This window comes from Dipteris shenzhenensis, chromosome 1, assembly GCF_047967505.1.
Source record: "Dipteris shenzhenensis isolate YYH24624 ecotype China chromosome 1, Dip_SZ_1.0, whole genome shotgun sequence".
In the NCBI taxonomy this organism is placed as follows: domain Eukaryota; kingdom Viridiplantae; phylum Streptophyta; class Polypodiopsida; order Gleicheniales; family Dipteridaceae; genus Dipteris; species Dipteris shenzhenensis.
Window position 1 is genome coordinate 30,824,238 of NC_141596.1, and position 23,451 is coordinate 30,847,688.

The 23,451-nt window shown below is 42.6% G+C and overlaps 1 protein-coding gene across 1 annotated transcript in view; it reads left to right on the forward strand.

The window, feature by feature from the left end:
- The first annotated feature begins 17,339 nt into the window (after positions 1–17,339).
- The window catches only part of LOC147905688 (uncharacterized), an 84,559-nt gene continuing 78,447 nt past the window's right edge, over positions 17,340–23,451 (forward strand). Inside the window, exon 1 of the mRNA XM_087381229.1 lies at positions 17,340–17,465. The gene's annotated coding sequence lies outside the window, so the exon portion shown is untranslated. The remainder of the gene's footprint in view (positions 17,466–23,451) is intronic.

Sequence of the window (23,451 nt, forward strand, 5' to 3'; positions counted from 1 at the left end):
GGGAGTATGCTATGCAATCAGAGATGAGTTCACTTATGAAGAATAAGACTTGGGACTTGGTCTCTTTGCCACATGGAAAGAATTGCCATGTAAATGGGTCTACAGAATGAAGGTCACAGGTGATGATGTGCCTAGGTACAAGGCCCATTTGGTCGCTAAAGGGTTCAAGCAAGAGAAGGGTGTGAACTTTGATGAGATACTCTCCAGTTGTGAAGATGACCACACTTAGATGCATGCTTGGACTAGTGGCATCAGAGGATATAGAGCTTATGCAGATGGATGTCAAGACAGCTTTCTTGCATGGGGATTTGCATGAGGAAATCTGCATGGTGCAACCGAAAGGCTGTGAAGAAAAGGGCAAAGAGCATTTAGTTTGCAAGTTGAAGAAGAGTCTCTATGGTCTTAAGCAAGCACCTAGAGAATGGTATCAAAAGTTTGATGCTTTCATTCGGTCCCAAGTTTTAGGAGTGAAATTGATCACTGCCTCTACACTAAAAGGGCTAAGGATAATAGCCTGATAATCTTGGCACTATATGTGGATGATATGCTATTGGCTAGCAAGAATACTTATGAGCTAGATGCATTAAAGGCCAAGTTGTATGAGGCCTTTGATATGAAGGATTTAGGGCTTGCAGGTCATATTCTTGGTATGCGCATCACACGTGATCGGAGTAGGAAACTCCTTTGGCTTTCACAAAAAGAGTATGTTACAAAAGTATTGCAACATTTCAATATGGAGGGGGGGAAGGCAGTGAGTACTCCATTGCCTCCATATGTGAAACTGAGTCATACAAATAGTCCCAAATCAGATGAGGGAAGGGCCATGATGGCCAAGGTTCCTTATGCATCAGCATTTGGGAGTCTTATGTATGCTATGATAGGTACTAGACCAGACATTGCATTTGCAGTGGGAGTTGTTAGCCGGTATATGGCTAATCCAAGAAAGAGCATTGGGAGGCAGTTAAGTGCATCATGAGGTACATGAAGGGTACCAAGGAGATGTGCATCTGCTTTGGTAAAGGAGACATGCATGTACTTGGGTACACAGATTCAGACTATGCAGGGCATGTGGATAGTAGGAGATCCACTTCTGATTATGTGTTCACCTTTGCAGGTGGTGCAGTGTCGTGGATGTCTCGTGCACACGAGTGTGTTGCTTTGTCTACCACAGAGGCTGAGTATGTTGCAGCCACAAAGGGTTGCAAGGAGGCTATATGGCTTGATCGGCTAGTGGGAGATTTGGGGATTCATACAGGTGTACCGACATTGCATAGTGATTCTATGAGTGCTATTTAGCTAGCACAGAATCTGGTCTTTCATGCAAAGACCAAATACATTGAGGTTAGGCACCATTTCATCAGAGAGGTACTTGAGGACAAGTGCATAGAGCTTGTCAAGGTTCATACAGATGATAACCCTACAGATATGCTGACGAAGAGTCTACCTAGTCAACAGTTTGAGTATTATCGTGTATTGATGGGCATTGGATAGTATGCTCACTAGTTGTTCTCCCTTAAAGGCACATTGTCCTTCAAGTGGGAGGTTGTGGGTGTTAAAGGTCACTATGCCTTTACCCCGGTTATGTACAATACTCAAACACATATATAAATGAATGAAAAAGAAGATTAGGGTGGTTCTGCACCCATGGTTCTACACCCAGCAAAACTTGTGTGGCTCTCTGTTTCTCTCTCTCCCTCTTCCGTTCTTGCTTTCGTTGAGAGCACTCTCAATAACTTGGTACAGGAATGCTAGGAGAAATTTGAGCATAGGCTCAAGGTCAACAAGGAGTCAAATAGCATCCACCTAGACCACCTGACCACTCATAGAGGGGAAAAGGCACTTAGGGTGTCAGAGGGGGTGGAACACGAGGAGCTATCCAACTCCAGCAAATCAAAGGTTCTAGACTTGATGCAACAAATGTTCCAAGAGGACCCAGTGCTACAAAACCTAAGAGAGGAAGGAGGCATCTACGGTCTCGAGGATCTGCTATCAATAAGTAGGGAGACCTCTCAAGAACCATGCAATAGTGATGGGTTAGCAACCTTCCTCTCCATAGAGGTTAAGATGCCAATCACATCCTTGTTGAGAGGGAATCCTACCCTCAGGCAAGACCTCTCAAACTGGATGATCGGGTAATATCTGCCCCAAGGTCCTACTAGCCCCGAAGTCGACCAACCACAGGAGGAGAGATGGAACCTCTACCCAAGGTCCCCATCAACAAGTTAGGCCAATACTTTGAATGTGATGATACTAATGCAGCTATCCCCATAACCTACCAGAACCAAAAGGTTGATGCCATCTTGGAAAGGGGAGCGGGTGTGAGTGTACTCCAAACTTACTCAAAATGCTGACAAGGTCATTTTGGTACACCACCTGGCTACTGCACCATGGAATGTTGGGATAGGTGTGGAAAACCTTCCCTCAAGTAAACCCACTTGGTAGTGAAGCTATCCAATGACGGAACTGCTAAATCCTTGGGAGTCCTCACGGGTATTAACATTAAGGTACTTGGCTTCACATACCCCATTTGGTTTGTGGTCATGGACTTTACCCAATAACTTGGATATGAAGCCATCCTTCCTGTGAATGTTTAGACTCATACATGATTGTCACATCAACAACATCTATTTATGGCATAGGGAGAAAATCATGCGAGTGGACATGTGTACATATAAAGCCCACCCACTGTTAGGACAACTATTTGCTATGGAATCCAACACAAGCAACAAGATCACATCCCTAAAACTATTCCAAACTTGTGAGAGAGAAGGTGACGAGAGGGAGGCAGATGAATTTTGGTATGCCCCTCTCCCCGAGAAAGAGTTCTCTTAGAATTGGATGCACATTCTAGCAAACATCGATGTCCTAGAAAGAATAGGATTCCAAATAACAACCCTTGAGCATAAAGAGTTGAGCACAGTGGTTCCCCTCAGAATGTTTAACATGCTCAAACCCCACGAGATGAGAAGAGGGATAGTAAGGGTCAAATCAAACCTCCATTGGCTAATATATGTGGGTGCTACTACTGCTCACCATGAGTTCTCCAATTGGGGATCTCGATTAAGTAAAGTTAGCTCTTCAGCTGGTTCCATAAGTGCCATGAAGGAGCCCCCCTCAGGTCCCCCCTTAGGTTTGAAGCTCCCAAGTTCCAAAAGCCTGAAGTACACATACATGATGAGTGTGCCTACTAAAGTCATGCAGCAAACCATACCCATGTAGATGATTTTAGGCCAGTGCATTAGCGTCCTTATCCTATGAATCCCAAATATGAGCTCATAGTGAGGGAGGAAATCCAAAAATTCATAAATGTGGGATTCATCTATGAGATAGAGCATACAGACTGGGTGTCAGAAGAATGGAAAGATTCGAGTCTATATAGAATTGAAGAAGTTCAATGTAGCTACAAGGCATGATCACTATCCCTTGCCTTTCACAGAACATGTTCTAGAGATAGTAGCCAGGAAGGAAGCTTACAGCTCCCTAGATGGATTCTTGGATACAATTAGGTACCTATCACCCCATAGGGTCAACATAAAACTACCTTTGCAATCGAGTCGGGTGTGTATGTGGCCAAAGTAATGATATTTGGGCTTACCAATGTGCCCACCACCTTTCAGCGAGGGGCGGTTGATGATCACCAAAGTTTGAGTACCTAGGGGACTTCGTAGAAGTCTTCTTGGATGATGTGTGTGTGAACTCAGCTTGGGATGATCACTTGAGATACCTGAAACTTGTCCTTGAGAGATGCAGGTTGTACCAGATATCCCTATGTTGAGATATGGTGCCATGAGCACATAAATCAGAGGCTAAGGTATGGTGTAGGATTGTATTAAAGTAGCCACCCAAGGATGTGGACTACATGATGTGAAGATGTGGAGCAAGGACCACCACTAGCAGAGATGCGGATTTAACAATCCCATAAGTGTTGACTATTCTAAAGGCTCTCTCTATATAAGAAGCCTATCATGTATTGTTGATATACACATACACTCAATATTCTCTTTATAAGTCCAAGCTAATCTATCTTAGAACCTAATTGACTTGAGTAGCATGTCTTGAGCACTCTCTTCATCATGTTTCCACATAGGTTCCATCCAACATAGAGTGCCCCATAGATCTTCTTGTGGCATGCATGTTTTCTTATGGTATCAAAGCATAGGTTAATCCAAGTTTAGGTGCCTTTAAGAGTGTTTTTTATGGTTTTTGTATAGAAAAGAAAACCTTTGGCATGCTCATCATATCCAGTAAGTATTCTTTGATTGAGAAAATTTGAGAGATTTAAGTTGATAAATTTTTTAGATAGGTTTTTAGTTCTCAAGTTTATAAAAAAGTCTCTCCAAAAGTTTCTAAGAGGGACAAGACCTTAATCTACAACAACTGCAAAAGGTAACAACAAGCCATCGACATGCACATGAAGGTGATAAAGCAACTACTACAAACTTCAATGTTCAAGTCTACATGTTCAAGTCTACACTACAATAGAACGATGCAAACATGAACTCAGAGTAAGCAGATTTTGTATTCAATGTAAGGAGTATCGACATATATCGAAAAATAGACAAAAAGAGGCAACACATCTATGAGCAAGTAAAGAAGCAAGCCAACCCACAAAGAGAGGGACAAACAAAGAAAAGGCACTGCCACATAGTGAAGCAAAGGATTTGCTGACTTCAGCTAGCAAGTTGACTTCGACATCCAATAGACTCTCAAAGAAACTCCTATGCTCACATGTACTTGCGAACAAACAAGCAGCAAAAGAAAGCAACATGCAAAAAGGCAACCATGACAAACAAAAAGGCTATAGCATGCAAGCATCACAACAAAGCTTTGGCACACAACAACAAGCAAACTCAACATAAGGTAGCAGACACTACTTCAACAATGTACAACAATCATAGGTTGGAATCTCACAAGCACAAGGCAGAAACAAAACCACCAGTCAAAGCTTCACATAGATTCAACGTGCTTGACTAGAAGATGCTCATTAAAGCAACAATGAGAGCCAGCCACAAGCATTCAACCAAGCAATAATTATTGTTGATATGCTGACCTCAGTTGTCGTGTAATGTCGTCACTCCTACATGCAATATGTGAGTTCTACATGCAACTCCTACATCCAACTTCTATATGCAAGTTCTACATGTAGAGAGAGAATTTCTTAAAATTCCTACATGCAGAGAGAGAAGCTCTCCAACTTATATAAATACCCTATAATGGAATGAAGGCCACACTCTTTGAGGCATTGTGATGAGTTCTACTTTGGTATTCCAAGCAATTGTCTCCAAGTGTTCATGCTTCCTTGCACTCCATGTCCAAAATCCCTCTCCTCCAACCTTACAACCCATCCTCTCCCTCTCCTCCTCCCCCCTCCTCCTCCTCCTTCTCCCTCCTCATCCTCCCTTCTCCTCCTCCCTCCTCCTCCTCCTCCTCCCTTCTCCTCCCTCCTCCTCCTCCCTCCTCTTCCCTTCTCCTCTCTTTCCTTCCCCCCATGCTCTTACACCTTCTTTCTCTCCGACTCCTATGCTCCCCTTAAACCCTTAGTCCCTCAACCCTTGACCTCCATGATCTACAAGGGAGATGAGTTCTCCACCATGTACTTTACCTCGAACCTTGGATCCTCCTTCCAACCCTTAAACCCCTTCTGAACCTTGGAACCTCTTCTAAACTCTAGAACCTCTCTCTAAACCTTGGAGCCTCCTTCTAATCACGTGGTAAGAGGTTGGAGGTGATGAAGCCGACCGAAGAGGAGCAGCTACTACAGCAAGTGCTCAAAGGAAGGCAAATGCAATCTAGCAACGATAGGTTTGGGATGGAGCTGAAGAGGCAGGAGGAGTTACTGCAAGGCTCTAATACCAGTTGATGCTATGAGTGGAGAGTGAGAGAGAGTAGGAGACGAGAGTCAATAATGTGTGGGTGTGAAGAATGGATAATGGGCACACCACAACCCATGAGTTTTATTCATGTGTGGGTGGAACCAATTCAACGAACTGGTTTCACATGTTACATAGGGCCTTTACACCCCAACACCCCCCCTCTGCCCCCCACCCACCCCTCCCCCTCCAACCCCCCCCCCCCCCCCTCGTTCCACCCCTCTACCCCCCCCCCCCCCCCCAACCCCCCCACCACCCCCCTTTTCCCCACCTCCACCCACCCCCTCCCCTCCCCTCCCCCCCCTTCCCCCCCCCCCCTCCATCTCCACACACACACCCCTCCACCCCCACCCCCCAACCCCCCCCTCCACCCCCTTTCCCACCCTCCCTTCCCCCCCCCCCCTCGCCCCCCCTTCACCCCCCGCTCCCTCTCCACCCCGCCCTGCCCTGCTGACCCCCACCCCCTCCCCCTCCTTAACCCCCTACTCTTAGTGGCCCTAAGGCCCCTGCTCTGCAAGGGCCACCCAACAGCGCCAGTCGCCAATAAACGACAGAGGCACACCTAAGGCAACACCATCCGCTAGCAGCGGCGCATCGATGAACCTTGCCCTTTGGGCAGTGGTGATGCCCACGTAGTGCTCGCCTACCTGCCATCTCCTCCTCCTCTGCACCCCTTCCTCCACTCCACACCTACTCCACATACACCGCCCCTACTCCGCCTCCACTCCCCTCAACCCCCCTCCTCACACCCCCTAGCCTCACCCCCCCCTCTCCCACCCAGCGGCAGCAGAACCCCCCTCTCTACCTCCCAGTCGCCGCCGGCCGCCACTCCCCCTCTTTTTTTAAAAAATAAAAATAAAGGCTAACCCTAACACTAACCCAAGATCTAACCAAGGTTAGTTAGGGTTGGCTTAAATACATTTAGGGTGAGGTTAAGGTTAGGATATTTAACTGACAGCTAGCTATGTTAACTACCCTAAGATTTAAGTAACTAACGATTAGATTACCCCAGTCAGGTTAGGTTAGTTGACTTGTGGTTAATTTTAAGTTAATACTAATTGCAGTTCAGTTAGTAGACTAACTGTAGTTAGTTCAACTAACTACGATTAGTTAGCCACAATCAGTTAGGTTAGAGTAACAGAACTAATTGTGGTTGCCCACAATCACTTAGGTTAGAGTAACTGAATTGAGTGTCAGTTACTCTCCCTCGGTTAGACTTAAACTTAAAGCCCATTCACATCAAACCTTTGACGAAGAGAACCCCCCCCGCCCCCCTCAAACATTAAAAGGCCCAATCTTGATCATTTAGATGATCTGCTTTGACTAACATAGTGACTTCTTCCTTTTTGCTTTCACTTATTGTAACTACATTCTCTTTTCTCTTATCCATATTCAATAGCTCATCACGTTGCTTGGTATAGCAAAACCTTTCAATGTGCCCATCTTTACCATAGTAATGGCACTTCCTATATTTTCAAGCATCACGTCTTGTCGGTCACTGCATATACTCTTGGATCATAGACAAATACATGTTACACTTTTCCTCACCGAGTAACATCCTAACACAATCAAGAAAGTTCATCTCCTCATCAAAATGCGATATACATACTACTTCTCCATAATGATCGATAGGTAAACTTTTGAGAAGGATTGCCTTTTTATCTTCATCTTTGATCTTTGCTCCAAGCTCATTTAGTTGCCTTAGCAAGGCTTGCATCCTATTTAGAAACACTCGGAGTGCCTCGTCTTCTTGCATTTGTAAGTCAAATAGATCTTGCTTAAGATTAGCCTTGGAGTGTTTCATTCACACTCTAAACAACGTCTCTAGCATCTACCAATTCTCTGATGCTGTGACCATGTCAAGATGGTAAAAAAACTTCGGTCCTAGAACTCGTCCCATTTAGCTAATAGCCTTGTCATTCTTTGTCTCCCACGCATTCTTCTCTGCTTCTGATGCATTACCCTTCAGTTTCTTTTCAATGTTGGCTACAATTTCCCATATCCCCTTTTGCATGAATAAAGTTGCCAAGACACAAAATTTTTGCCATGGAATATCACAAGAACTCCTCCGTTCTTATCCTTCTTTGTTGTATCCATCTCTAAGACCTAAAGGGATTTAGTAGAACACAAAAACACACTTCAGCAAAGCATGTCCAATGATGTCTTTTCCTTCCTCAGACCTCTACTTCTTGATTTTTTAAGATTCTCAGAAACAACTATGATCCGGTTGTTAGCATAGCTAGACCTCCTCGACATATGATAGTATTCTTCAAGAACTTCTTAGCAACCTCACACACACCACAACTCTTAGGACCTGAACGCTACTTTGATACCATATGTTGGTTATTGCATGCTATCTAGTCTAAATTAGAAACACAAGCTACCACAGTGCAAGATAGATCTCCACATAAAAGGACAAGTGCTTCTCATAAAATGATAGACACAAACCAAAGAGACGACTTCTATTCATCAACCAAAAGACTCCTACAAACTGACTAAAATATCAAGACCCTATTGCTCACCCCTACCAGGTTTGTTGTAGCTTACAAGATCATGTAAAGAGCCACAAAGGCTTACAAGATACCCTATAAGAAGGGCAACACAGCCACAAAGGCTCAACTCAAACAACACACACACCCTAGGATGGTGACCTATGCTCACACCTAAGAGTTGTAGAAGATCGCCACATTCACTGTGGAAGCCCAAAAATTGCAAATGAAGAAGCTACAAAGCTCCAAGGAAATACTACTAGTGTAGATAAGCCTTGTTCAACACAATAGTTCTAGTGGCTCCCTTGGACATAGAGACACTAGTCAATCAAGTTGATTATGGGGTCACTAAGCTCGAGTCCACAAATATACCTCAAGATGGGGGGGCAATGACCACAAATAACTCAGATGTACCCACCAGTGATCCAAAGCAACCCAAGTCCAATAAGGGGAAGGAAGTCTAAATAATAGAGGATGAGGAAGAAGACAGAGATCAATAGCCACCTCATAAGTCCCAAGGTATGTGTCCTCCTCAACCAGCTTAGAGAGAGCCACTGCTTCCTCCCTCAAGCTTTTTTGTTTGTCATTCGGAGCAGTGTGTCTCCAAGATTTCTTGGAGCTATTTTGGCCACCAATGGGTCTCCTTGTAGCTCACCTCTATTGGTCTTCGAGTTTGCTAGTTGTTGGCCACCCAAGTTTGTGTGCAGCTTCTCCCTTAGTTTGAGTCGATGCCCACCGTTCAAGCATTGAAGTTCATTGTTGAAGGTACTCTTCATCTATATGAGTTCTTCTAAGCTCTTATTGTCTGTGTCCACTCATGAGCTCCTTTTCCAAGAGCTTCTCTCACTGGGTGCTGTTAATGCCTCCATGGCTTGCATTACTCATCTCTATAGTAGTTTGTTATAGCTCTCGCTCGATGGGGCACAGGTGGAGTCTATAACTCCTCAATGAACTCAAGGCTTCTCCTCCATTTGGGTTCATGTAGCTTGTCATGTTGCTACTCAACCAGCTCTTCTTCTCACGACTTCAGTTATTCACACAACTTCTAAGTAGCTGTGTAGGGTTCTATGCGGGTTCATGGCTCCTTTATTGCCTTCAAGCTTCATATCTGACTGCTACCTCTGAGCTCTTATCCCTAGCTCTCTTGGAGGTCTTCAAGATCTCACCTTGTGCATGAGCCTTCTTGAGCTCACCCAAGCTTCATAGCTCCTCTTGCTAGCTCTCTTTGAGCTCTTTAGAGTTCTTGTTCAAGCTCTTTACTGCAACTCACCCTTTAGAATCTTTTTAGGATCTTTTTTTGATGCAACCCATCACAAGCTCTATTTCAAGCTTTTCTTCCATGACCTCTCTCCACAAAAGACTCCTTATTTACTACAGGTCATGGCCTTCTCCTTTGAAGCTTTCCTCTCAAGCTTCTTGTTGTACCTCCTTTTCTATAGCCTTGAATTGTAGGTATCTTGGTGATTTCCTTCCAAAAACACCTTCTCAAGGCATACATAGTCCTTGAGACTTGAAATGACTAGAGAGACACTCTCACTTAATGGGACACACCCTCAACAACATGAAATGACACTTAGCAAGCCTTGCAATAAAACACCACAAGCCTTCTACACTCACAACTTCAAAACTCAAACTGACATAAGCCTTCACTTGAGAGACACACTCTCAAAGTAGTTCAAACACTAGGCATGCCTTGCATACAACCTTACACAACAACCCTCACACTAGATTTCAAAAAGTGAACCAATGGGAAAGGAGGAAACACATTACCATACACACAGTCAAATCCCCATGTAGTGTGGTTTCACCAACTTTGAGAATCTAATAGTTACTGACACATAGAGATAACTCTCACATACTAGGAAAGAACTTAAACTACTCTGATATGATGTGAAAGAGCACACAACTCTAAATTGGGACACATAATCCAACACTCTAAGCACATGGCAAAGAGAGGATGAGAGAGGTCATACACATATTTGGATATACAAAATTTGCACTCTCATATTGCCAAAAAGATGAATAGCATACAATATCTATTGAACCCTAAGTGGGTTGCCCTAAGTCCATAGGTACTATTCACACAGGGACTTAGGATCTCTTTTAGAGTCCTCTATGCTCCTATCCATATACCCATACATACAACATATCAACATGTGTAACACCATATGTACATGGATGATGACCAGCCGAATGACCCATATACTTCAGCAAAAATATCATGAGATAAGCATAAAAAATGGACTCATAAGTAACAACTTTACGTGAATGAATTCTTAACTTGTATTCTTGCACTTACTTTTGAATGAATATATTTATTATTTTGATTGTATGTGAGTGAATGCTTAACAATTTGCATCCTTACACATACTTTTGAATGAAAATATTTATCTTTTAAATTATGTGAATGAATCCTTAAAATTTGCATTCTTACACTTAATTTGAATGAATCAATTTATTCCTTCAATGTACGTGAATGAATGCTTACAATTACTTTTGAACGAATATGTTTATTCTTTCAATTCAATTGTGGAATTTGAATTAATGCTCTTAACAATATATTTTTTGTGACCGTGGTTCTAAATTAATTATTTTTTATGCAAGCTCTTGCTTATCATTCTTGAGATTATAAAGGATTTTAGCTTCTATTGTTTTGTAGCAACATTAAAAAAACATGGTGTGTAGTAAGATTTGGTCATATATGACTGAGATATAAGAAGCTTGGGCATTATTCTATCTGCAAATATTATGGACACAAATTTATTGGTGATGCTACTTGCATAAAGTAATATTTCTCAGCATTTAGCGCAAATATTAAGTTGTCTTGTCCATGCTCCCCAGCCAGCATGGCAATTTATTACAAGTCATATTCACAAAAAGAAAAAAGTGTGGAAATTTCCAGTTTATTAAGGGCTAATGGTTGTAGTAATGCAAGCAATAAGGTGAATAAAGATATAGAGTCAATAGACCCTCTTGGTGTGAGGTGCAAATAATCACATGCTAAGAATCAAGAAATACAATAAGGATTTTAGCTTCTATTGTTTTGTAGCAACATTAAAAAAACATGGTGTGTAGTAAGATTTGGTCATATATGACTGAGATATAAGAAGTTTGGGCATTATTCTATTTGCAAATATTATGGACACAAATTTATTGGTGGTGCTACTTGCATAAAGTAATATTTCTCAGCATTTAGCGTAAATGTTAAGTTGTCTTGTCCATGCTCTCCAGCCAGCATGGCAATTTATTACGAGTCATATTCACAAAAAGAAAAAGTGTGGAAAATTCTAGCTTATTAAGGGCTACTGGTTGTAGTAATGCAAGCAATAAGGTGGATGAAGATATAGAGTCAATAGACCCTCTTGGTGTGAGGTGCAAATAATCATATGCTAATAATCAAGAAATACCAATAAGTGAGCCAGTGATTTTGAATGATACACGCCATGATATCCTCATTAATATGAGGGAAAAACTTGGGCAATCATCCATGGAGGATGGTTTTCAAAAAACAAAGTGCATTAAGAGAACTTGAGATGGACTAAAGCATTTCTAAATAATGGCATACATTTCAATGTCATGAGAGATGAAAATGGACTGAAGCATTTCTGAATAATGGCATACCTTTAAATGTCATGAGAGATGAAAATGGATTGAAGCATTTGTGAATAATGGCATATCTTTCAATGTTATGAGAGATGAAATGTTCCATAATGCTTTATAGTCTTGCACTAGACTAGGTTTTGTCTTGTTGAATTATAATAAAATGCACACGGTCCATCTTGACAAGGTAAAATGGACCATTACTAAATGTCTAAAGGAAAAAGTTCTTGATTTCATTTCCACATATGGTAATACACTTGCTTTTGATGGGTGGACCAACAAGCAAGCAAGACCCTTGATAAATATTATGTGCATTAGTCCCAAGGGAATAATATTTTTAGATAGTATCAATACCTCTAAAAGAAAATAACGCTACTTAGATTCTTAAAGTACCTGTGAGAGCAATTGCTAAGATTGGTGGTGGCAAGAATATTACTACATTAGTAACAAACAATGTTACTACATTATAATAGACAATGAAATCACAAATGAGGTGATCATGGCGAAGTATCCCTTTTTGACATGGGTGCCATGTGGTGCTCATACTCTCAACTTGTTGTTGAAAGATATCAAACAATTGTGATTTGTTTAACTAGTGCTGTAAGTGGCCAATACTCTTGTTAATTTTATGAAGAGTCACCAATATCTACATGCTATATTTAAGGAACACTTAGTGACGTAGCTATGGTAGTCTTATCAAGCCACATTGGCCACATCTTTTCTTATCCTCGCTAGATTTTTGGAAGTTCATCAGCTATACAACCAAGACAATTGCTAACAAATGATGGGAGAATCGGCTTGGAAAAAATAAAGGATATACAACTATTGATAATAAATGTGCACATCTTGTATAATTTGGTTTACTTTGGAGAAATGTGGAAAGAATCAATGAAGATGTGGAGCCATTATGCTTGTGCTATGGAGGATTGATTAAGATACCTTAGTTCAGGGTAAAGTGTATTGGGAAATCCTAGTAGGAATACGATGGGTAAAAGAAACTATGCACTTTGCACCTAATGAGAATCATGCCATTGTGCAATTAGCTGAAAAAGTGACACCCCTTTACATGTAGGTGCATTTGCCTTGATCCACAATATCATATGCGTGCCTAGTTGTTGTAACATCTAGAGGTCACAAGCAACTTTTGAGAGGTTTGTAAAAACTTGCTACCAAGATACTAGGATAAACTACTAGCAATGAGTAAAGTACATGAATTTTGAAGGTTCTTTTAAAGACTTTGGCATCTTGATGCTATTAAAATAATACTACTACACCAGCTTGGTGGAAGGAATATTGTGGAGAGATGTTAGTGTTATAGAATATTGCAATGCGTGTGTTCTCAGTTGCTGCATCATCCGATGCATGCTAGTGAAATTAGAGTGCATACAAATTTATTTGTTCAAAGACAAGCGACAATTGGACCCATCAAGGGATGTTCCCTTAGTTTATTCTTTTGGAAATCTAAGGCTCTTGAAAGGGTTCAATATTGTGGGTACTAGGGTGGCAAGTTAGGCAATAATCTTAAGATGGAAAGGATTTTTATTATTACATGTTTGCAACTATGGTGGCTTTGTATGTATATGCAACTCATATTGTAGGTTTCCAATGCTACTCTAGAGACTTTAGTTTTTGTAGAATGAAGAAGATACAGGGGGTTTTGATCGACTCCTAAAGAAATTGGGTCTATATGGTATATGGATCAAGTACATCTCTCAGTTTCTTTTTTGTGATCAAAATGTTTTTTTAATTATGTCTTAAAAGACTTGAGTAGACTACTAAAGCTTTGATTACATTTGGTTCAACCATTGCTCTCTTTTTCCATCTTTAATTGTGCTCAATGTTAGAGTTATGTCTTCTTTCACTGCAAATTATATGTGATCTTTGAGAGAATGCAAAAAAAGACACATTCTCAATGCTCTTAGATTTATTTGAAATTATATAAGAGAAATTAGGGATAAACATCATGTTCTCTTTCCATATATCATATTCAAAATGATGTTCTTATAATTACGTGCAACCAAGACATGTCTAAACCACAAAAGTGAACATGTTCACAAAATTGCATTACATTCAACACATGTCTAGAGCATAAAGTGAATATGTTTACAAATATACATGACATACTCTCAAGGAGCAAAAGAAATAGGTTTTGTGCCTTCAAATCCTTGATTGATTGATCTTATATCCTAAATATCTACACTAATCAATTGGGTAAAATTGAACAAGACAAATGCCTTGTCCATGTCTATATCCCCAAACATGTTTCTATATCTTGTGATCTAGCCTCCAAAAGCTTGGTTGTGAGCTCTTACTATCAGGGTATCCTCAACTTGGGATGTGCTTCAAGCTTGCGAGACCTATACGGTGACACCTTGCTAATAAAGAGGAATGGTGGTAGTGGCTAGCACAACCAAGTCATTGTGTGCTTTTGTAGTGTTGTATGACTTTGTGCTCCATCATTCAACGCTCATCAAAGGCCTTCAATGCCGATCAATGGGACAGGGAGAGAAGAAGAGGGATGAAGCGGCGACATGGGAGGACTAAAATGGAAATAGGAGAAGAGGATGTGGGAGTGGCAACATGAGTAGAGGGAAAATAGGAAGGAGAAGGAGGAGGGAGAAAGGGAAGGGTATGAACATCAATAAGAGGTGAGTGTGGAGAAAAAAGGAGGAGGAGGAGGCATGATGGTATTGACAATAAGAGGAGAGAGTCATGGAAAATATGGGGATATATTAGAGCATGGTGGCTATACAAGAATGAGCATGTCGCATCAAAGGAATAGCCCCTCCTTTTATAACAAAGAAGAGGGGGCTCTCTCCCATAAATGCATCCTCCCACTTGCATGGTGTGGAGAGGGCATCTTCCATGTGGGTGGAAGGCTGTGCACCCTCAATTGCAATCAACAAATTGAGGGATGAATTTTTTACATACTACAAGCCCCATATCTCTAGTGCAAAATGCACTTGATTTTTCTCTCTTATTTAAATACTCACACGGGTGGGTTGGCACAAATGACTCTTGCCACCTCAACCTACTTTTTCTTTATGAAAATATTATCCCTTGGACTATTCCACATGGGTCTAGCCCACATAGATGAGAAAGTCTAAGATGCCCTGCCACCTCTACCAATTAAATACAATATGTCCCCTTGACCTTGGCCATATATCACTTGATGTTTCATGGGACCGCCTAGGTGGAGGGGTGGCACATGGAGATTCTATGCCATCTCACCATACTATTTTATTTAGCTATGTAGGAGCACACATGCATCACTACGAATAGCAAGCACACATGCATCAGCTGCGTGACAAAAATGTTGGATCTTGCTCAACTAAATACTGAAGGATTAAATTAATGGGGTACTTCTAATTCTTGTAACAATTGTGACATGATTGAATGGGTGGCCAACCATTGGCCCACTAATACTATGTTTCACCTGAGCACTTGGGAGAAACTCTGGAAATGGAACAATGGTCAACGATTTGGGAAGACAAAAGCAAAAAATATGCTCCTTTTGGTCTATGATGGTCTTGAGGATAGGATGAACATGATTTGGAACTCTAGGACTAGCCTAGATGGATGGAAAAAAAGACTCTGCATGTGTGCGGGAAGCAAAGCCTCCCCCTAAAGTCTAAATCACCCAATGGACTAACATTTAGCAATGGCATTTGTTGAGAGGAAAAAGTAGCAAAGGTGTTGACATTTTCTCATCTGTTCCATGTGTGGGAGAATGCAAGAGACCAATTTTCACTGATTTTGGCAATGCCCAAGTGTCATGAAGCTATGGTTCAACATAACTAAATGGATGAGGAAGCAAGTTTTGGAATTAGGATTACATGGGGACATTGTGTGCCAGGAGACATCAATGACATCTCTTCAACAACTACCACACCATGGCTAGCCATAAGAGTTGTCATCTCTCATGTCTGGTAGGTGAGAAACTCATGAGTGTATGGGAAACTAGATGCCCAAAGATACTTAGCACCTAGGTTATAGTTGAGCTAGCATGCAAATGGTTTCAATCTCTAATAATGATAGGAAATAAGGAGTGGCAATAGAATGCCAGATACCTTGGGAATTGCTTGCCAACATGAGCAATATAACTACTTCCAAGCCTTTGACAAAGCTGCACCTTTCTTTTGATCAAAAAATCATTTCCTCACTTTAATATAGATTTTTGTTATTGGGGGAAAAATTAAGGAAGACTCAAGAGGATGCAATGGTGGTGCCCTAGAAGGCCGTGCCTAATGGCAGTATGCCATAAGTAGGAAATCTATTAGAAATAACACTCGCTGTTCCTTATATTTTTTAGGGGAAAACGTTTTCCCCTTCTATTTCCCATGACAATGTGACATTATACCGTTTTTGCACTTAGTCATTCTCCATCATGTAGGCATCTTCATCGCGCACATATAGAGCTCTACCCGCATGCTGTGGAGTTTTAGGATGATCAATGCCGAATTAAAGATCCTAGAAAGGGATATGTAGTGGTTACCACTGGCACTTATGATAAGGGTCTTTATAAGTTCTTGCATGACAACATCATCCATTGCATGTGGAGGAACAAAATCAGCATGTGGCTGAATACAGACGTTTTCACACACTCAAGCATTCTCCAACACGAAGACAACCATGAATATTTTAGGAAAGGGGATGTGGGTGCAAAAGGAGGGAGTGTGGGAAAGGTCTTAAGGAAAGTGTCGTGGGAAGCTTGCAGGCAATCGATGGCACAACTGAGAACTTGTCAAGCTAGCCACGGCACTTTCTTGTCCATCAAGGTTAGTCGTGAGCAAATAGTCCTTTTTGATATTGATAGGGAGCCATTCTGCCAGTGTAAGAAAAGTGACAAAAAATCCTTTTCTCACGATCTAGCCGGTCATACTTGCTAGTGGCGAGGGCACCTGGGTCTTGAGGAGGGGGGGGGGGGGATTGCAAAAGGAGGGAGTGTGGGAAAGAGAGCACCAAGGTCTTGAGGTGCTAAGGGCAAGTTCAGACTGTGCGGACACACTAGCCGTATAATGACATGGTGCAGTCTATTCGATTTTGGAATTTGTTCGGGCGGAAGGAGGCGTGGTCACCCGTGGTCCCCCCTCGCCCAAGCATCGATCGTTGCAGCTGTGGCAGAACGAAATTAGAGGTGTGAACCAGCCAATGATGTGTGAGAGAGCAAGAGTCAAATGTGTGCACCCCCTCCGAACATCGGGCCAAAGGGGGAGAGGGGGTGGCAAGAGCGAGAGAGGATGACATGAGCGTTTGAGATGGTCCCAATGAAAGTAGGGATGGTTCCAATGCGACTTCAATATATATTATGATGATAGAAAAATAGAAATATATGCATTTCCATGACAATATAAAATAAGAAAGGAGAGGAAGGCAGAGGGGCGACAATGTCTCATCAAATGGTCTTCATTTAGTCTTGCCCTTCTTCATTCTCTTGTAACCAATTTCTCTCCGTTTTGTTGCTCTCCACTTTCGCCTCTGCCTCTCCGCATCTCCTTCGCCTCAGGTTTTCTTCTTTCCTATCCCTCGCATTTTGTTTCTCCATTTGTTGCTGCCTTGCACCTTCAATCAACAATGCTATTACAGACAATCGGTCTTTACCCTTCCACGATTACATTACCCAAGCTTAATGACAATGCATGTAGGGTCTTGTATCGGCAGATCAGATCGGAGTTCCGCCACCATCGCCTTCGAGCTGTATTCTTCAGGAGAGCGTGCTTCCTGTAGAATTATTAGTCGTAGGCTGTATTTTTCAGGACAGCTTGCTTCCTAGCGACCGAAAATTGGAGAATGAATTGCCTCTCCTTGCCTTGGAAGGCGAAGCTATCTCTCTGTTGCTTAACTTTGCCTCGTTAGGCGCTCGTACATTTGGGTGTTAATGGAGTGTTTCCTCTGGAACGTGACAATCAGCAAGTTTGAAGAGCGAATGTAGATTGTCCTTGAGAGAAGATCCTCTTTGCCCTCTCACTGTCCTTTGTATATTTGACCAAATACATGGTCTCCGTGTGAGGGCTTTTACTGAGAGTCTAGACCTTGTCTACGATTTGCGCGACCGAAATGTTCAAGACCGCCGTTCTGGCTCTTATGCTGGGAGTTTATGGGTATCTACGTACGCGTCATGAGATGATGCCTACTTGGATTGCTATGATCTGGATCAACGTATCGTATTCAGTTTGCCTACGAAACTTGGATTTACATGATATATAAGGAATGAGTCCGGAGTTTGGAGCTTTGCGGGATCACGTATTGATGCAGGATTCATCCTGTATTCAAGAGTTTACTATGGGGCTTCATTATTTACGACCGCTGGATCAGAAACCAAGGATCTAGAGCAGGAACCTACAAGTCCCAAGCACCTGAATGTCTACCTCAGGCACTGGCACGATTGGGGGTCTCATGAACCTTCTGTCAATTACTAGCAGTGGCACATTATCATGTACCCATGACACGAGGATCAGGGGCCCAGTAGCTGTGGCAGAATCTGAAGCCTTGTTTTCATGGAATGCCCTTAACATGTTTGCCACGACGTTAGAAGTGGTCATAGAGGTTGTTGTGAAAGATTAGGGGATATGTTACAGCCCAACGATATGTAGGTGACTTATATTTGCCACGACTTTAGACTTGGTCATAGAGGTTCTGAAAGATTAGGGGATATTGAATTGACTTCAGCCAAACGATTGATGAGGGACCTGGAGGAAGTTCATTTGAGTCCAGCGTTTTGAGCCTGTTAGGAGATCGTTAGAATCAGGTTACCTTGCATAATTGCACAGCACTGTGTGGAAGCTATGATACTACATAGGAAGGAGAGGTGTGTTGTCATGAAAGGATTTGCCGTATGATGAACTTCTTTTGTGGCTTGTTTATGCAAAGGCAAATCTCACAGAATCAATTATATTTTGTGTTTTTGCCATTGAAAGTGCCATGCTGGAATGTGGAACAAAATACAAAGCCGCTTTTGCTCTTTCATTTAGTCATGGTGTGTATTATATACTGCTTTTTGCTCTGTGTATGACTTGAGAGGTTTTAAATTTTTTTTGGACTCGAGAGGTTATGATGTCATGTTTTAGTTGTCCATTTTTTAGGATAACAATAGGTCAAGATGTGTTATAGATAGGTAGTGGGTTTGATGTGTTATTTTGAGTTCTCTAAAGATGCCATTGTGGTGGAGCCAAATAGCAACTTGCTGAACAGCTGCATTTAAAACTGCCATATAGCTAATGGCTGGAGACAGGTGATCGTGTCACAAATTTTCCAAACTTGGCTCACATGGTCTGGCATGGTGTGAAGGAAGAGAGAGAAAGAATGAAAGTCTTAGATCTAATCGAAAAGTGGGTGTTTAGATCATGGCAATATACACAATGAAGACATTTGGTGGGAACCAGATGTGTAGAGAGAGAGAGAAAGAGAGAGAGAGAGAGAGAGAGAGAGAGAGAAAAGATGTATTAACGTCTGCAGGAGGCCTCGCGGGCCTATGAGACAAAGTGCAAAACCAAAAGGTAACTCATACAAGCCACTAGGGGCTGAAGCAAAGGGCGCACTAAGGCCTTTATTGAGTGCTATAGTGCTAAGCTAGTGAGCAGAATAGTAGAGTAGCAAAATATCTCAGAAGAGTATCAGGTGCTTAGAGCTAATGCCCAGGTTCCATGTATCCAGGAAACCTGGTGGCTCTTTGATGAGATGTGAGGAGCTCTCGTATATCTGTCTGTCGATCTATTTGTGGAGGGCATGGTCTCCTTGATCTCTAGATCCGGTGGGCTACGTCAAGGGTGGCGTCTCGTCTCTGGTGGTCACCTTTGAGGAGGGACTGAAATAGGCCGAACTACGATCTCGTGTGCTCTGGTCCCTCTTTGTGTCTCACCTGGAGTGCGTGCCTCTCATCTAGCAGCATCGTGGTGGGGACTCCTACTACTAGTCCATGATGCTCTCATCTCATTAAGCTCCTCTCCCTCTCCCTCAACCTCATCGGCAGCTGACTCAGATGCATAGAAATCCGTAACAAGTGTCTATGCTTCGTCAATCTCGGTGGCCTGTGGCATCAATCCTTGCTGTTCTCGGGTCTGTCGCATCAGTATATCTCTCTGTTGTCGCATTTCAATCAGATAGAGCCCAACACAAACTTGATCAGGAAAATGCATTAGCTGCGTAAGTGGACCAAAGCCATGGGTAGACACATAGAAAGTGCTCCTTTGTCTCGATCTCCTCCATCGGGCATAGTGTGCAGATCCTCTGCTCTCTGGGTATGCAGCTCCTCTGCCTCGATCCGTAGCACAGAGAGAGAGAGAGAGAGAGAGAGAGAGAGAGAGAGAGAGATTAACGTCCTCGGAAGACCTTGCGGGTCTATGGGACAAAATACACAAACCAAAAACTACAGCATGAGTTAGAGACTGAGAGTCTGTGGGGGAGTACAACAACTCAGCCCCAGATTATTAGAATAGCATAACATAACTACATTCAGGTATTATGTAAGAGTGATCTGAATAACATGAGTTTAAGACTGAGAGTCCTTGGGTTTAGGTTTGAAATCTCTTATCAGTGCTTGCCCATCTCGGTAGACCGCCCATTTACCTTCCTTCCTTGCTTCTTTCACTTTGATGAGTTCAAAAACTGATATATAACCCGGAGACTATCAACTATCAAGGGTGACGTATCGGCTTTGACAGTCCCCTCTGAGAAGAGTTGAGATAGCCCAGACCTTCATTGTGCGTGCTCTCATCAGCCTTTGTATCGTATGTAGTCTCCGTGTCTTTGGCAGCTCCGCGTTGTCTCTTCCTGGTGACGCACTCTGCCCTCATGTCAGCTAGCTCCTCCTCTACTCCGCTATATCCTGGGGCTGACCCAAATGCGTTGAATTCTGTGACATGTCGTGCTTGGCACAGTTCCTCCTGTTGTTCGATCTAATCTAGGTAGGGTATCTTTGTGTTGCCGCATTTCAATCAGATAGAGGCCAACATAGACCTGGTCATGGAGCCGAGAGAGTGATCCAAAACCATGCCCCTCTTCAAAGAGACAATGGTATCGTCTGCGGATTTGATAAAAGATTGGGCACGTGCATAGGAAATGCTCCTTTGTCTCCATCTCCTTTAGTGTGAGTAATTTGCAGATCCATTGCTTCCTAGGTGTGTGCCTGCAGCTCTCCCTGCCTCGATCCTCAACTAATGTGACGAAACTGGCATTTGGCCACTACCCTTTGATACTCTTAGAAAGTGGTTTGAATCTCGGTTGGGAACTCCTTGTTCCCCGAGTTGGAATAGATCCAACCATACAATACTGTTGATCTCATTTTGTGGGAGCAAGGGGGCTGGGCATCCAAGCTGTACTTGGGGGGGGGAGAGAGAGAGAGAGAGAGAGAGAGAGAGAGAGAGATTCTATTAACGTCCATGGAAGACCAACAGGTCTATGGGACAGCACAAAACCAACTAATACATCAGTTTAGGGAGGGCACATGGCAGCTCCCATAGAGTGCAAAAACATCTCTATTTATTTAGAGTAGCTACATCTAATAAAGCATAAAAACATATAATCGGCCATACATCAATTTGAGACTGAGTCTTTTGGTTTGGATTTGAATTCTTTGATAATTGCCATGCCTTCACAGTATACTGCCCATTTTCCATCCTTCCTTGCAGCTTTAACCTTCGCTAATTCAGTCGCTTTATTCTTCAGTTAAGCTCGTGTGAGCTCCTCAGCTATCCATACCTTAGTTCCTTTCAGCTTATGTGATTGGCGAAGAACCTTGGTTTGTAGTTTACATGACTTGAAAGTGATGACGGCATGTCCCTTGGAGTGTTTGATATTAGTTGCTACCTCATCGTCATCATCTCCATCATCATCCTTCCATTCAATGTTGGGCATGGCTGCTTTGACCTGTGCTAAAGTTTCACTAAAAGAGTCCTCATCCTTGTACCAGTTTTCAGGAAGTCGTCCTATCCGAATCTTCAGTGAGTTTTCACATTTGGCTTCATGCTCCTTAATCTCTTCTTGAATGTTAGTTTTACTTGCCTTTGCCTTTGTCTCAGCTTCCACACTTACCTCCTTCTTGACTATTTGTACTTCAGAGTGAATGGAGTCTTTAAATGGAGATTAGTTGAGGAGTGGGTTTGGCTTCACATTTGGCTTCAGGCTCCTTAATCTCTTCTTGAATGTCAGTTTTACTTGCCTTTGCCTTTGTCTCAACTTCCACACTTACCTCCTTCTTGACTGTTTGTACTTCAAAGTGAATGAAGTCTTTAACTGTGGAGATTAGTTGAGGAGTGGGTAGGGAAGCCTTACATGCCTTCATAAATAAATACATGATTGCCTTGCTTGCCAGGTCCTTCAAAAACTGAAGTTTAGTTGTCACGGCTGCCAATTGCATCTTTAAGTCATGAATCTCTTGCTGTAAGTAAAAGATATGTCATGGTGACCAATGATAGGCCAATTTAAACCTCCTTTATAGTATGTATGTGCCTACGGGAAAGGCATCTTAGCTACAATTGTGGAGTACTGTACTCGATTGGTCGAAGTCGGTGGTGTAGAGAGGGGGGAGGATTTTGATTTCGAGGAGAGGCTAGACCTCTCCATGCTGGTCATATGTGCAGGACCCCAAGCTAACGAACGCTCGAACTGGGCCAGGGGTCTTAGCCCAATTCGAGGTTAGTTCGCTGCTAGGCTAGGCAGGAATTGAGAAGTTAGACAAGGGCAGGGAAGTAGGTAGGCGGAGAGGCTATGAAGGTTGAAAGCAGGTGAAAGCTAAGAGGAGTGGAGAGGTTAGGTGGCAAGCCGTGTGAGGGCTGAGCGGAGGGGAGAGGCTAGGCGGCTAGGTTGGGCAGAGAGAGAGAGAGAGAGAGAGAGAGAGAGAGAGAGAGAGAGAGAGAGAGAGAGATGTACTAACGTTGTAAGAGGCCTCGCGGGCCTATGAGACAAAGTACAAGCCAAAAAGTAACTCATACAAGCCATAGAGGGCTGAAGCAAAGGGTTCACTAAGACCCTTGCTGAAAGCTAAAGTGCTAAAATGCTAAACTAGTGAATCAAGTGTCCAAATACTAGAGTAGCAAAAGCAAAATAACAGAGATAGGTGCTCAGAGCTAGCACTCCTAGTACATGCTCAGGTTCTGTATATCCAGGTAACCTAGTGGCTCTCTGATGAGATGAGAGAGAGAAAGAAAGAAAGATATATTAACGTCCAGGGAGGCCTCGCGGGCCTATGGGACAAAGTACACAGAAAACCGAACTCATATAAGCCTCAGTGGGCTGAAGCAAAGGGCATGCTAGGACCCTTGTTGAGTATTAATCTATGCTAACAAAGTCATAATCATAGTATATAAATAGTCAACTGCAATTGCATGCATAGTGGGCTAGATCAATCTATCCAGTATCAGAAACAAACTGAAAAACAAGTCAGTCTCGGGGTTGGTGTAGGCCATCTTCTCCCGGTCGTATTGATGCCCTCTAGGCCCTGGTATGTGCCATGTAGCTTTAATTATTGGCACTTAGGTCACCTACTCCTTTTAGTG